A 16,492-nucleotide genomic window follows, 5' to 3' on the forward strand; every position below is an offset into this window, starting at 1 on the left:
TGCTTTTCTATTCTTCGTCACATTTCCCCAAATAACACTCCACCTGCTAAATTTTGGCCACTCACTTACCCTATTCAAATTCCTTTGCAGACTCTTTGAATCCTCCTCACAACTTGCATTGCTACGTATCAGCACATTTGGCTCCAATGCAGTGTGTCCCTTCATCCAAGTTATTAATATAGAACATAGTTGAAGGAATGGAAGATTTTCTACTGATAATGGAACTATTACAGAGAGGGGTTGCAAAGTGATCAAGGCTGAGAACTGAGTATTCAATAGGATTTGAAATTTTGGAAGCATAAGAAGTAAAGAAAAGGTGGTGGAGTAGCTCTGTTAATAAAGGATGGCTCAGCCATGAGAAATAATGTTGGTTCAGAAGATCAAGATGTAGAATCAGTTTGGGTAAAGACAAGAAACAGCAAGGGAAAGGAGTCACTGGTAGTTTATAACAGTAGATATACTGTAGGAGAGAGTATATATAAATTAAAAAATAATGGGGGCTTGTAAGAAAGGAACTGCAATATTGTGGGTGTTCCTTATTGAAACATATAAGATTCTGATGGGGCTTGGCAGGTAGATGCTGAGAGGCTGTTTCCCCTTATGGGGAAATCTAGAACTAGGGGGCACAGTTTAAAACTCAGGAGTCTCCTATTTAAGAAGGAGATGAGGAGGAATTGCTTCTCTCAGAAGAATTGGAATATTTGGAATTCTCTTCCCTGGAGAGCTGTGGAGGCTGAGTCATTGAATTTATCCAAGGCTGAGTTAGACAGATTTTTGATAGACAAGGGAGTCAAGGGTTATGGGGGACAGAGAGGAAAATGGAGTTGAGACATAACTAGATCAGCCACAGAAACATAGAAAATAAGAGCATGAGTCGGCCATTCAGCCCCTTGAGCCTGCTCCAAGATTCAATAAAATCATGGCTGATCCTCTACCTCAACACCATACTTACGGTTTTTCCCCATATCCCTTGACACCTTTAGAGTTTAGAAATCTATCTATTTCCTTCTTAAATATATCCTGTGATTTGGCCTCCACAGCCTCTGTGGTAGAAAATTCCACAGGTTCACCACCCTCTGCGTGAAGAAGTTTCTCCTCATCTCAGTCCTAAATTGTCTTCCCCGTATCCTGAGACTGTGACCCCTTGTCTAGACCCCCCAGCCAGAGAAAACATCATCCCTGCATCCAGTCTGTCCATCCCTGTCAGAATTTTATATGTTTCAATGAGATCTCCTCTCATTCTTCTAAACTCCATAAATACAGGCCTCGTCAGCCCAATCTCTCCTCATACGACAATCCTGCCATCCCAGGAATCAGTCTGGTGAACCTTCACTGCACTCTCTCTTTGGCAAATATATCCTTTCTTAGGTAAGGAGACCAAAACTGCAAACAATACTCCAGGTGTGGTCCCACCAAGGCCCTGTACAGCTGCAGTAAGACATCCTTGCTCCTGTACTCAAGTCCTCTCACAACGAAGGCCAACATACCAGTTACCTTCTTAACTGCTCGCTGCACCTGCATGCTTGCTTTCAGTGATTGGTGTACAAGGACACCCAGGTCCCTTTGTACATCAAAATTTCCCAATCTATCACCATTTAAATAATACTCTGCCATTCTGTTTTCCTACTAAAGTGGATCACTTCACACTTATCCTTGTTATACTGCAACTGCCATGTATTTACCCATTCTCTCAAAATGTCTAAGAAGCTCTTAACACCCTCCTCATTGCCCCCCATCCCACCAAGTTTTGTGTCATCAGCAAACTTGGAAATATTGTATTTGGTTCCCTCATCCAAATCATTAATATATACTGAGACTAGCTGAGGCCCAAGCGCTGATCTCTGCAGACCCCACTAATCACCACTGCCTGCCACTCTGAATAAGACCCATTTATTCCTACTCTGTTTCCTGTCTGCTAACCAATTCTCAATCTGTGCCCATATATTACCCCCAATCACATGTGCTTTATTTAACACACTAACCTCTTATGTGGGACTTTATCAAAAACACCCTGAAAACCCAAATACACCACATTCACCGGTTCTCCTTTATCTATTCTGCTAGTTACATCCTCAAAAAACTCCAGTAGGTTTGTCAAACATGATTTCCCTTCATTAACCCATGTTGACTTTGTCTAATCCCGTTGATATTTTCTAAGTGTCCTGATATCACGTCCTTTATAATAGACTCTAGCATTTTCCCTACTACTGATGTTAGGTTAACCGGTCTGTATTTCACTGTTTTCTCCATTCTGCCTTTTTTAAATAGTGGGATTATATTCACCACCCTCCAATCTGCTGAGACTGTTCCAGAATCCATAGAATTTAGGAGAACGAGAACCAACACAGCTATTCCATGGTCACCTCCTTTATTACCCTGGGATGTAGATTATCAGGCCCTGGAGATTTATCTGCTTTTAGTCCCATTAATTTCTCCAGCACTATTGTTTGAGTAATACTAATTTCCTTCAATTGCTCCTTCTCACTAGATCCTTTGGTTCCTTAACATTTCTGGGAAATTATTTGTGTCTTCCTCCATGAAGACAGAACTAAAGTAATTGTTTAATCGCTCTGCCATTTCATTGTTTTCCATTATAAATTCGCCCATCGCAGACTGTAAGGGACCTACATTTGTCTTCACTAATATTTTTCTTTTTACATATTTATTGAAGCTTTTACAGTCTGTTTTTATGTTCCTTGCAAGTTTACTCTCATACTCTATTTTTCCCCTCTTAATCAATCTCTTGGTCCTCCTTTGCTGAATTCTAAACTGTTTCCAATCCTCAGGCTTGCTACTTTTTCTAGCAACTTTATATGACTCCCCTTTGGACCTAATACTATCCTTAATTTCTTTTGTTAGCCGTGTTGGGCTGCTTATCATGTTTTTGTGCCAGAAAGGAATGTATAACTACTGCAATGCATACATTAATTCCTTAAATATTAGTCATTTCCTATCCACTGTCCTGCCTTTTAATGAAGTTTCCTATTCTATTGTAACCAATTCATGCCTCATACTTTCGTAGTTTCCTATGTTTAGATTTAGGACCCTAGTTTCAGATTGGACTACTTCACTTTCCATCCTAATGCAGAATCCCATCATGTTATGGTCACTGTTCCCTAAAGGACCCCGCACAAGAAGATTACTAATTAACCCTTTCTCATTGCACAATACCAAATCTAGGACAGCCTGTTTCCTGGTCGGTTTCTCGATGTACTGTCTGAAAAACCATCTATTACACACTACAGGAATTCATCCACCACAGTATTATTGCTAATATGGTTTGCTCAGTCTATATGTAGATTAAAGTCACCCATGATTACTGTAGCACCCTTGTAACATGCATCTCTAATTTCCTGTTTAATACCATCCCCTACCTTATCACTACTGTTTGTAGACCTATAGACAACTCCCACTAACATCTTCCACCCCTTGTTGCTTCTTAGCTCCACCCAGACTGATTTGACATCTAGATTTTCTGAGCCAATATCCTCTCTCAGTATCACACCAATTTCATCCTTAACTAACAACACCACCCCACCTCCTTTTCCTTTTGCCTGTCCTTCCTAAATATTGAGTACCCTTGGATATTCAGTTCCCAGCCTTGGTCACCCTGCAGCCATGTCTCCGTAATCACAATCATATCGTGTACGTTTACATCTATTTGCGTTGTTAATTCGTCTAACTTACTGTGTATGCTCCATGCATTCGGATGCTGTGCCTTTAGACTTGTCTTTTTAACATTTTTACACATCTTTTTTGTACTATGGCCCTATTTGCTGCTAGCCTTTGTTTCTTCTGCCTTCCACTTTTGCTTTTTACTTTTCTATCTTTCATGCCTATCTTTGTTTCCCTCTCCTGTGTCTCCCCGCTCAGGTTCCCATCAAAAGCCATGATCTTATTGAATGGAGGAGTGGGCTCGAGGAGCTGAGTGCAACAGTGATATGCTTCCAAGTCAGGCTGGTGTGTGGCAAGTAGGGGAGCATCCAGATGGTCATGCTCCCATGAGTCTGCTGCCCTTGTCCTTCTACTTGCTAGATATTGCAAGTTTGGTATTTGCTGTCGGAGGGGGCTGGGTAAGTTGCTGCAGAGCATCTTGTAGATGGTACACACACGGCAGCTACTGAGGGAGCGACTGTTGGTGTTTTAAGCTTCTTGAGTGTTGTGGGAGCTGCATTATCCAGGCAAAGAGAGAGTATTCCATCACACTCCTGACTTGTGCCTTTTGGATGATTGACAGGCTTTGGGGAATCGTCAAATTATCATGTTTAATTAAACTAATTAGGAGAATCAGCAAACTAGTTACTTTCTGCAAAATTCTCAGACTCTGACCTGCTCTTGTGACCACAGTATTTTTATGGCTAGTTCAGTTCAGTTTCTGGTCAATGGTAACCCCTAGGATGTTGATAGTGGGGGATTCAGTGATGGTAATGCCATTGAATGTCCAGGGGCGATAGTTAGATTCTCTCTTGCTGGAGATGGTCATTGCCTGACACTTGTGTGGCACGAATGTTATTTTCCACTAATCAATTCGAGCCTGAATGTTGTCCGGGTTCACTTGTGCAATATACTTGCCTTGAAGACCGGACAGTGAAGCTTCACTAGGCTGGTTCCTAGCATGAGAAGTTTGTCCTGTAGAGAGATTTCAAGCCAATTGGGTCAATATTCTCTCAAGTTTAAAAGAATAAGAGGTGAACTCACTGAAGCATACATGATAAGGGGTCGATCATTTACGACGGTGCCCACCCTAACAGCACTGTGGGTGTACCTACACCACATGGACTGCAGCGGTTCAAGAAGGCAGCTCACCACCACCTTCTCAAAGGCAACTAGGGATGGACAATAAATGCTGGCCCAGCCAGTGATGCCTTCATCCCGTGAACGAATAAAAAAATAAGTGAGCAGGAAAATGGAGTTGAAGCAGAAGATCAGCCATGACCATATTGAATGGTGGAGCAGGCTCAAGGGGCCGAATGGCCTACTGCTTCCAACTCCTTCTTATGTTCTTTGCTGTGTGAGCACCGATCCTCTAATAGCCCAGAACTCCTTCACTGGGATAGTGTCAGTCTAGCTTTTGCGCTCAGGTCTTTGGAGTTGGGTTCAAACCCTGTACTTATGACTCATGAGAAAGACCCCCACTGAGCCATGGGCCTGACACCATGACAGCAGATGCTGAATTCAGAGAAAGTGGGGACTGAAATGTATTGATCCTCTTTCCAGTGTCTGTTTATTTGATCAGAGAGTAGCAGCTGGATTTTGAACTAAGAACAGAAAATGCTGGAATTCATACATTCATGGAAACATATATAGAAACTAGGAGCAGGAGTAGGCCATTCGGCCCTTCGAGCTGCTCCACCATTCATTATGATCATGGCTGATCATCCAACCCAATAACCTGCTCCCAATTTCTCCCCATATCCTTTGATCCCTTTCACCCCAAGAGCTATATCAAACTCCTTCTTGAAAACATACAATGTTTTGGCCTCAATCACTTTCTGTGGTAGCGAATTCCACAGGCTCACCACTGTCTGGGTGAAGAAATTTCTCCTCATCTCAGTCCTAAATAGTCTACCCCATATCCTCAGACTGTGACCCCTGGTTCTGGACTCCCCCACCATCGGGAACATCCTTCCTGCATCTACCCTGTCTAGTCCTGTTAGAATTTTATAGGTTTCTATGAGATCCCCCCTCATTCTTCTGAACTCCAGCGAAGGAGACCAAAACTGCACACAATATTCCAGGTGTGGTCTCACCAAGGCCCTGTATAATTGCAGCAAGACATCCCTGTTCCTGCACTCGAATCCTCTCGCTATGAAGGCCAACATACCATTTGCCTTCTTTACTCCCTGCTGCACCTACATACTTACCTTCAGCGACTGGTGTACGAGGACACCCAGGTCTCACTGCACATTCCCCTCTCTCAATTTATAGCCATTCAGATAATAATCTGCCTTTCTGCTTTTGCGACCAAAGTGGATAACCTCATATTTATCCACATTATACTGCATCTGCCATGCATTTGCCCACTCACTCAGCTTGTCCAAATCACACTGAAGCATCTCTGCATCCTCCTCACAGCTCACCCTCCCACCCAGCTTTGTGTCATCTGCAAATTTGGAGATATTACATTTAGTTCCCTCATCTAAATCATTAATATGTATTGTGAATAACTGGGGTCCCAGCACCGAACCCTGCGGTACCCCACTAGTCACTGCCTGCCATTCGGGAAAAACCCGTTTATTCCTACTCTTTGGTTCCTGTCTGCCAACCAGTTTTCTATCCATCTCAATACACTACCCCCAATCCCATGTGCTTTAATTTTACATGCCAATCTCTTATGTGGGACTTTGTCGAAAGCCTTCTGAAAGTCCAAATAAACCACATCAAATGGCTTCCCCTCGTCAACTCTACTAGTTACATCCTCGAAAAATTCCAGTAGATTTGTCAAGCATGACTTCCCTTTCATAAATCCATGCTGACTCTGTCCGATTCTGCCACTGTTTTCCACGTGCTCACCTATTAAATCTTTTATAATGGACTCTAGAATTTTACCAACGTCAGGCTGACTGGTCTATAATTCCCTGTTTTCTCTCTACCTCCCTTTTTAAATAGTGGGGTTACATTAGCTACCCTCCAACCTGTAGGAATTGTTCCAGAGTCTATAGAATCTTGGAAGATGACCACCAATGCATCCACTATTTCTGGGGCCACTTCCTTAAGTACTCTGGGATGTAGATTATCAGGCCCCGGGGATTTATCGGCCTTCAATCCCATCAATTTCCCCAACACTATTTCCCTACTAATACTGATTTCTTTCAGTTTCTCCCTCTCACTAAACCCTGTGTTCCCCAACATTTCTGGTATGTTATTTGTGTCCTCCTTTGTGAAGACAGAACCAAAGTATGTATTTAGTTGGTCAGCCATTTCTTTGTTCCTCATTATAAATTCCCCTGTACCTGACTAAGGGACCTACATGTGTCTTCACCAATCTTTTTCTCTACACATACCTGTAGAAACTTTTACAGTCAGTTTTTATGTTCCCTGCAAGCTTACTCTCGTACTCTATTTTCCCTTCTTAATCAATCCCTTGGCCCTCCTTTGCTAAATCCTAAACTGCTCCCAATCCTCAGGTCTGTTGTTTTTTCTGGCCAATTTGTATACCTCTTCCTTGCACCTAATCCTATCACTGATTACCCTTGTAAGCCATGGTTTGGCCACCTTTCCTGTTTTACTTTTGTGCCAGACAGGAATAAACAATTGTTGCAGTTCACCCATGTGTTCTCCGAATGTTTGCCATTGCCTATCCACCATCATCCCTTTAAGTAACGTTTCCCAATCCATCATAGCCAACTCGCGCCTCATACCATCGTAGTTTCCTTTATTAAGATTCAGGACCCTAGTCTCAGAATCAACTACATCGCTCTCCATCTTGATGAAGAATTCTATCATATTATGGTTGTTCATCCCCAAGGGGCCTCGCACAGCTAGATTGCCAATTATTCCTTTCTCATTACACAATACCCAGTCGAGGATGGCCTGTTCTCTAGTTGGTTCCTCAATGTCTTGATCCAGAAAAACATCCCATATACACTCCAGGAATTTCTCCTCTACTTGTTACTAATTTGATTTGCCCAATCTATATGCAGATTAAAGTCACCCATACTTACAGATGTTCCTTTATTACATGCGTCTCTAATTTCCTGTTTAATGCCATTCCCAACATCACCGTTACAGTTTGGGGGTCTATATACAACCCCAACTAATGTTTTTTGCCTCTTAGTGTTTCTCAGTTCTACCCATACAGATTCCGCATCATCGGAGCTAATATCTTTCCTCACTATTGCATTAATTTCCTCTTTAACCAGCAATGCAACTCCACCACCTTTTCCTTTTTGTCTGTCCTTCCTAAATACTGAATACCCCTGGATGTTCAGTTCCCATCCCTGGTCACCCTGCAGCCATGTCTCCATAATCCCAACTATATCATACCTGTTTACATCTATTTGCGTGTTTAACTCATCCACCTTAAGGCTTGTATTTTTAGTATTACTTGTCCTGTTCCCACTATTCCCACTATTTTTGATTCTTGCCCTTGATTTCTCTGCCTATCACTTTTCTTATTCTCCTTTCTGTCTTGTGTTCTTGTCCTTGATTCCCCCTCCTGTGACCCCTTGCAAAGGTTCCTATCAGAAATCTGAAATAAGAACAAAAATGCTGGAAATACTCAGCAGGTCTGGCGGAATCTGTGGAAAGAGAAACAGAGTTAACATTTCAGGTCGATGACCTTTCATCAGAACTGAAGAAAGTTCATTGAGCTGAAATGTGAACTCTGTTTCTCTCTCTCCACAGATCCCACCTCAGCTGCTGAGTATTTCCAGCATTTTTGTTTGTATTTCAGGTTTCCAGCATTTGCAGTATTTAGCTCTGTATTACTGAGCTGTGTGCAAGTGCCATTAAAGATCTCTTTACAGAAAGTTGCTGAGATGCATGGGAATGTGACGACACGAGGAGTCTTTGTGTCATGTCTGGGATAAGTGATATCTGTCAACAGTGTCTCCTCTTTCCTCAATGCCTGAACAGTCCAGCTCAGACTGATTGATTAGCAACGCACGAAAGCAACTATTCAGTGCTCTTGTTAGGCTCATTCTCAAATGACTACTAACATCTGTGAACATTGAACCAATCTCATCAGAGCTAACAATCAATAAAAGCTCTAACGGCCAATAACCTAAGCAAGGAATCCAGGAATAAGGCAGCAGACACCCCAGAGCAGCAGATCACCTCTCCAGCAGATCCCATGTCCAGTAGTTCCATCAGGCCAGGAGATCCACCAGACCAGCAGATTCCCCTCCAGGTAGCTGCAACCTAGGGTTTAAAAGAGGGGGCTGCTGAAATAGTAGACACTTTGGTTTCAGTTTTCCAAAATTCCTTAGATTCTGAAAAAGGTCCCATCAGATTGGAAAACAGCCAAATGTGACTCCTCTATTGAAGAAAGGAGGGAGACAGAGAGCAGGAAACTACAGGCCAGTTAGTCTAACATCTGTCACAGGGAAAATGCTAGAATCCATTGTTAAGGAGTTTGTAACAGGACTCTTAGAAAAGCTTAATGCAATCAGGTAGAGTCAACATAGTTTTCTGAAATGAACATCATATTTGACTAAGTTATTGGAGTTCTATGAAGAAGTAACAAGCAATGTGGATAAAGGAGAATCTGTAGATGTGGTGTACTTAGATTTCCAGAAGGTATTTGATAAGGTGCCATATCAAAGTTATTACACAGAATAAGAGCTGATGGTATGGTGGGTAACATTGGCATGGATAGAGGATTGGTTAGCTAACAGGAAGCAAAGATTAGGGATAAAGATGGCATTTTTGGATTGGCAAAATGTGACGAGTGGAATATCACAGGGATCGGTGCTGGGACCTCAACTATTTACAACTCATTCGATGATTTGAATGGAGGGATGGTTGCTAAATTTGCTGATGACACAAAGATGGATAGGAGAATTAAGTTGTGAAGAGGACATAAGGATTTTACAAAGGGATGTAGACAGGTCAAGGGAGTGGGAAAAATGTGGCAGATGGAGTGTAATATGGGAAAATGTGAACTTGTCCACTTTGGCAGGAAGAATAGAAAAGCAGCAAATTATTTAAATGGAGAGAGATTGGAGAACTCAGTGGTACAGAAGAATCTGGGTGTCCTGGTACATGAATCACAAAGTTAGTATGGAGATAAGCAAATGATTAGGAAGGCAAATGGAATGTTGGTGTTTAAAAAAATCACAGAAACACCAAATTTTAAAGGCACAGAAGGAGGCCATTTGGCCCATCGTGTCTGCATCGTATCTCCAAATGAGCATTATGACCTAGTGCCATTGCCCTGCCTTTTCCCTGTACCCCAGCACATTGTTTCTATTCAAATAATCAGCTAATGTCCTCTTGAATGCCTCGATTGAACCTACCTCCACCATACATCCAGTCAGTGCATTCCAGACCCAAACCACTCATTGTGTGAAAAGGTTTTTTCTCACATCACATTTGCTTCTTTCACAAATTACTTTAAATCTGTGCCCTCTCGTTCTTGATCCTTTTACAAATGGGAACAGTTTTTCCCTGTCTACTCTGTCCAGACCCTTCATGATTTTGAACATCTCTATCAAATCTCCTCTCAGCCACCTTCTCTCCAAGGAGAACAGTCCCAAACTCTCCAATCTATCCTCATAGCTGAAGTTTCTCATCCCTGGACCCATTCCTATTGCAAGGGGAATGGAATATAAAAGTAGGGATGTTTTACTGTAGCTGTACAGGGCCTTGGCGAGACCACATCTGGAATACTGTGTACAGTTTTGACCTCCTTATTTATGAAAGAATATAAATGCACTAGAAGCAGCTCAGAGATGGTTCACTCGGCTGATTCCTGGAATAGGGGGAAAGGTTGGACAGACCGGGCCTGTATACATTGGAGTTTAGAAGAATGAGAGGTGATCTTATTGAAACATATAAGATCCTGAGGGAACCTGATAGTGTGGGAACTGAAAGGATGTTTCCTCGTGTGGGAGAGATTAGAGCGAGGGGACGCAGTTTAAAAATAAGGAGTCTCCTATTTAAGATGGAGATGAGGACATTTTTTTTCTCTCGGGGGTATTTAGTCTGTGGAATTCTCTTCCCCAGAGAGCAGTGGGGGCTGGGTCATTGGATGTTTTTAAGGCTGAGATAGACAGATTTTTAACTGAAAAGGGACTCAGGGGGTAAAGGACAATCAGATTGGCCATGATCTGATCAAATGGGTGGAGCAGACTCGAGAGGTTGAATGCCTCACTCCTCTCCTAATTTGTATGTACGTATGCATCTTTGTATGTTCGTAGAAGATCCCCACACCAGCAGATCCCCACACTAGCAGATCCCCTCACCAGCAGATCATCATATCAGATCTCCGCACCAGCAGATCCCCCACATAAGATGGCATCTGTCTATATTCCTTGCTTGTGTGTCCCGTTCTAGTCTATACCACATGCCAAGTCCTGATGCACTCTCGTCCTGGACAACATTCAGCCAGCGAAAGACCTTAATATATTCACACAATGTAGCCCTGACTTCCTGTCAATAACACATAAGACGTAGGAGCAGAAATAAGCCATTCAGCCCATTGAGTCTGCTCCACCATTCAATGAGATCATGGCTGATCTGATAATCCTCAATTCCACTTTCCTGCCTCTTCCCCATAACCCTTGATTCCCTTACTGATTAAAAATGTGTCTATCTCAGCCTTGAATATACTTAACGACCCAACCTCTACAGCCCTCTGTGGTAAAGAATTCCACAGATTCACTACCCTCTGAGAGAAGAAATTCCTCCTCATCTCTGTCTTAAATGGGTGACCCCTTACTCTGAGATTATGCCCTCTGGTCCTAGACTCTCCCACAAGGGGAAACAACCTCTCAGCATCTACCCTGTCAAGTCTGCTAAGCATCTTACATGATTCAATAAGGTCGCCTCTCATTCTTCTAAACTCCAATGAGTACAGGCCCAATCTGCTCAACCTCTCCTCATAAGAAAATCCCTCCATGCCCAGGATCAACCTAGTGAACCTTGTCTGGACTGCCTCCAATGCCAGTATATCTTTCCTTAGATAAGGGGACCAAAACTCTTCACAGTATCCTAGGTGTGGTCTAACTAGTGCCTTGTATAGTTTTAGCAAGACTTCCCTATTTTTATACTCCAATCCCTTTGAAATAAAGGCCAATATTCCATTTGCCTTCCCTATTACCTGCTGAACTTGTATGTTAGCTTTTTGAGATTCATGCACGAGGACCCCCAAATCCCTCTGTGCTGCAGCTTTCTGCAGTCTTTCTCCATTTAAATAATATTCAGCTCCTCTATTCTTCCTGCGAAAGTTCATAACCTCACATTTTCCCACATTATATTCCATCTGGCAAATTTTGCCCACTCACGTAACCTGTCTATATCCCTCTGAAGTCTCCTTGTGTCACCCTCACCACTTGCCTTCCCACCTATTTTTGTCATCCGCAAACTTGGTGATAGTACATTCACTTCCCTCATTCAAGTCATTAATATACATTGTAAATAATTGTGGCTCCAGCACTGATCCCTGTGACACTCCACTAGTTACAGGTCTCCATCCTGAAAATCCCACCCCGCCCCCCTGCCATATCCCATCTCTCTGTCTTCTATTAGTTATCCAATCCTCTATCCATGCTAATATACTACCCCCACACCATGGCCTCATCATATAAAGTAACATTATATGTGTCACCTCATCAAATGCCTTTTGGAAATCTAAATATACTACATCTACTGGTTCCCCTTTATCTATCCTACTTGTTACCTCCTCAAAGAATTCTAATAAATTTGTCAGGCATGATTTCCCCTTCATGAAGCCACGCCGGCTCTGCTTGATTAGATTATGTATTTCTAAATGCTCTGCTATTACATCCTTTATAATAGACTCCAACATTTTCCCAATGACAGGGGTTAAGCTAACTGGCCTATAGTTACCTGTTTTTTGTCTCCCTCCCTTTTTGAATAAAGGTGTTACAGTTTTCCAATCCTCTTGGACTTTTCCGGAATCTAAGGATTCTTGGAAGATTACTACCAGTGCATCCACTATCTCTGTAGCTACTTCCTTTAATATCCTAGGATACAACCCATCAGGACCAGGGTACTTATTGTCCTTTAGCCCCATTAGTTTCCCTAGTACTTCTTTTCTAGTGATAGTTATTGTATTCACTTCCTCCCCCCCACTTTTTTCCCTTGATTATTTAGTATTTTTGGAATTCTATTAGTATCTTCTACTGTAAAGACTGATGCAAAGTATTTATTCAACTCCTCTGCCATTTCCGGTTCCCCATTATTATTTCTCCAGCCTCATTCTCTAAGGGGCCTATGTTCACTTTGGCCTCTCTCCTTTTTATATATTTAAAGAAGCTCTTACTCTCCATTTTTATATTACTTGCTAGTTTACCCTCAAAGTTTATTTTCTCCCTGAATTATATTTTTTGGTCATCTTTTGTTGGTTGGATTACCACTTATCTTTGCCACATCTATGTTTTTTCTTTCATTTTGATACTATCCTTAACTTCTTTGGTTAACCATGGTTGATTTATCCCCTTTCTAGAATCCTCCTTCCTCATTGAGATATATCTTATGTTAGTCAGCAACTATTGTCTTCAACATCTGCCACTGTTCATCAACCACCTTTTTTACTAAACTCCTTTCCATGTCCACTCCAGCCAACTCTGCTCTCATTCCATTGTAATTACCCTTACTTAAGCTTAGCACAGTTGTTTCTCTGTCCGACAGTATAGCTACTGTTAGGGGGCCAAGAGACTCCTCCCACCGGTGTCTTCTTCCTCTTGTAATTTCTTACCGCCACCCATATGAATTCCACATCTTTCAATCCAAGATTAAGTCATCATTAAGTTCATTAAAAAATAATTTAAATAATTACAAATGCTGCAGCATACTTTACTCAGCTTGAGGGGACACAGAAGGAGAGGAAAGTGAGTGAGGGGAAAGTGAGCGAGGGGGTGTGATGGAGGAGGGAGAATGAGGGGGGAGTAAGGAAAGGGAGAGTGGGGGGGTGGTTGAGGGGGGAGAAGGGAGGAGAGGGGAGCCCAAGGAGGGGGAGAGTTAGGAAGGAAAGAGAGTTAGGGGGAGGAGGGAGTGAGGGAAAGGAGAGCGAGATGGGGAGGGTGAGGAAGGAGAATGAGGAAGGGGAGAATGAGGGAGGAGAGAGTGGTGGAGAAGAGAATGAGGGAGGGGAGAGTCAGGGCGAGATTGGGGGGGGAGAATGAGTGAGAGGGGAGAATGAGGAAGGGGAGAGTGAGAGGAAAGCGCGGTGGGAGAGAGTGAAGGAGGAGAGAGTGAGGGAAGAGAGAGTGAGGGGTAGGAATGAGGGTGGTGAGAGTAAGGGAGGAGACAGTAAGAGGGAGGGAGTGACGGAGGGGACAATGAGGGAGGGAGAGTGAGGGAGGGGAGATTGATGTCTGAAGTGAATGAGAGGAGAATTGTGGAGGGGAGAATGAGGGAGGGAAGAATGAGGGAGGGGAGCAGTCACACAGTAAGAATGAGTTAATGTAGGAAATCATTGCAGTGAGGAGGAGGGGCATGTGCGGTCTGAATAGCAACTCGCTGGATATCGGGCTCCTGGATGAAGGTTTTATGGAGAGACTTGAACAAGTATCATCTCGACAGTAAAACTGCTGAGCAGACACTTTGGCTGAATCCTAAACAAAACTTTCGCTCTGCGTCTTGTTAATCAATTAAACTAGTAGGAAGCTGACTCAGCAAGATCAATAACGGAATGGAAGTGATCCAGAGTATGCTCCAGCAGCACAGTGAAAGGTTAAACAGACTACCTGAGAGTGACTGCTTCGATAACATCACTGGCAAAGAATGGCAAATAAGAAAAGTCACTGAATCCGAGGGGGAGGAGATGCATTGACCGAGAAAAAACTCCAAAACAGAGACAGGCAGACAGACACACACACACACATACACACACGCACAAGCACATAGACAGGCAGACAGACACACACACACATACACACAAGCCCATAGAGAGGCAGACAGACACACACACACATACACACACGCACAAGCACATAGACTGGCAGACACACACACACACACACAATCAGCCAGACAGATACATACAAGGACAGAATAAGACACGCACACACACACAGATACACACACAGAAAGACTCAAACATGCACAACAGACACAGACAGACACATACACAGATACAGGCATATACACAGATAAAGGCACACAAACACACAGACAGACAGACTCACTCACAGACACAGGTACACACGCACATGCACGCGCACACACACACATAGACACATACACACACACACATACAGGCACAGGCATAGACACAGACACACACACACAGACAAACAGACAGACACATAAATAGATATACACTCACAGCCATAGTTCAGCCTCCTAAAGGGACCACACAGTGACAAGGTACGTCAACAAAGGATTATTAGACAGAGCATTGACCATGATCTTATTGAATGGTTGAAGGGCTGAATGGCCTCCTCCTGTTCCAAAGATCCTATATCCAATCTCCCTACTGCAGAAAACCATCTTATCCCAGAAGGATTTCTTGGCCGGACACCTCCCTTCTTCCCAGATGCATTAGTCCCACTCATGTTGTGATTACTGTTTAAAGGGTGTTTGCTTTTAAGTGTTTTAATGAGATGTGAGGTTTGAACCACTTGGCAATGCTGCCTCCCTTCTGTCTCCTTAAACCAAGAAATCAATGGGGGTGTTTCATTCAAAGCTCTCAGACCCAGTTGGGTGGAGATAAAAGTGTTGATCCTATTTCGGAAAGACAGTCAGGAGGAAGTGCTGGCACGCCTGGGATCATCTCCAACAATCAGGCCCTAGGCCAAACTTCTAAGGAATTGATTCCAATAATTAAATAAGGTTCCAAAGGTTATGTCCCAGTTCACAAAAGGCGCTGAATATCAGAGCTTTCCCAGGCTCTCGCTGCTGCATCTGCAACAGCTTCATGTCACTTAACAATACATCCACTCACACACTGCTTCAGTCCTTCAGGAGTGTGCAGGCACATTACACAGAAGACCCAGAGACACTGGAACACTCCCTCTACACTGTCCCCATCCTACATGCCCGGGGCAGGTACAGCACAGGGTTAGGCACAGGGTAAAGCTCCCTCTACACTGTCCCCATCAAACACTCCCAGGACAGGTACAGCACGGGGTTAGATACAGAGTAAAGCTCCCTCTACACTGTCCCCATCAAACACTCCCAGGACAGGTACAGCACGGGGTTAGATACAGAGTAAATCTCCCTCTACACTGTCCCCATCAAACACTCACAGGACAGGTACAGCACGGGGTTAGATACAGAGTAAATCTCCCTCTACACTGTCCCCATCAAACACTCCCAGGACAGGTACAGCACGGGGTTAGATACAGAGTAAATCTCCCTCTACACTGTCCCCATCAAACACTCCCAGGACAGGTACAGCACGGGGTTAGATACAGAGTAAAGCTCCCTCTACACTGTCCCCATCAAACACTCCCAGGACAGGTACAGCTAGGGGTTAGATACAGAGTAAATCTCCCTCTACACTGTCCCCATCAAACACTCCCAGGACAGGTACAGCACAGGGTTAGATACAGAGTAAATCTCCCTCTACACTGTCCCCATCAAACGCTCCCGGGACAGGTACAGCACGGGGTTAGATACAGAGTAAAGCTCCCTCTACACTGTCCCCATCAAACACTCCCAGGACAGGTAGAGCACAGGGTTAGATACAGAGTAAAGCTCCCTCTACACTGTCCCCATCAAACACTCCCAGGACAGATACAGCACGGGGTTAGATACAGGGTAAATCTCCCTCTACACTGTCCCCATCAAACACTCCCAGGACAGGTACAGCACGGGGTTAGATACAGAGTAAATCTCCCTCTACACTGTCCCCATCAAA

Source organism: Carcharodon carcharias, chromosome 12, assembly GCF_017639515.1.
Source record: "Carcharodon carcharias isolate sCarCar2 chromosome 12, sCarCar2.pri, whole genome shotgun sequence".
In the NCBI taxonomy this organism is placed as follows: Eukaryota; Metazoa; Chordata; class Chondrichthyes; order Lamniformes; family Lamnidae; genus Carcharodon; species Carcharodon carcharias.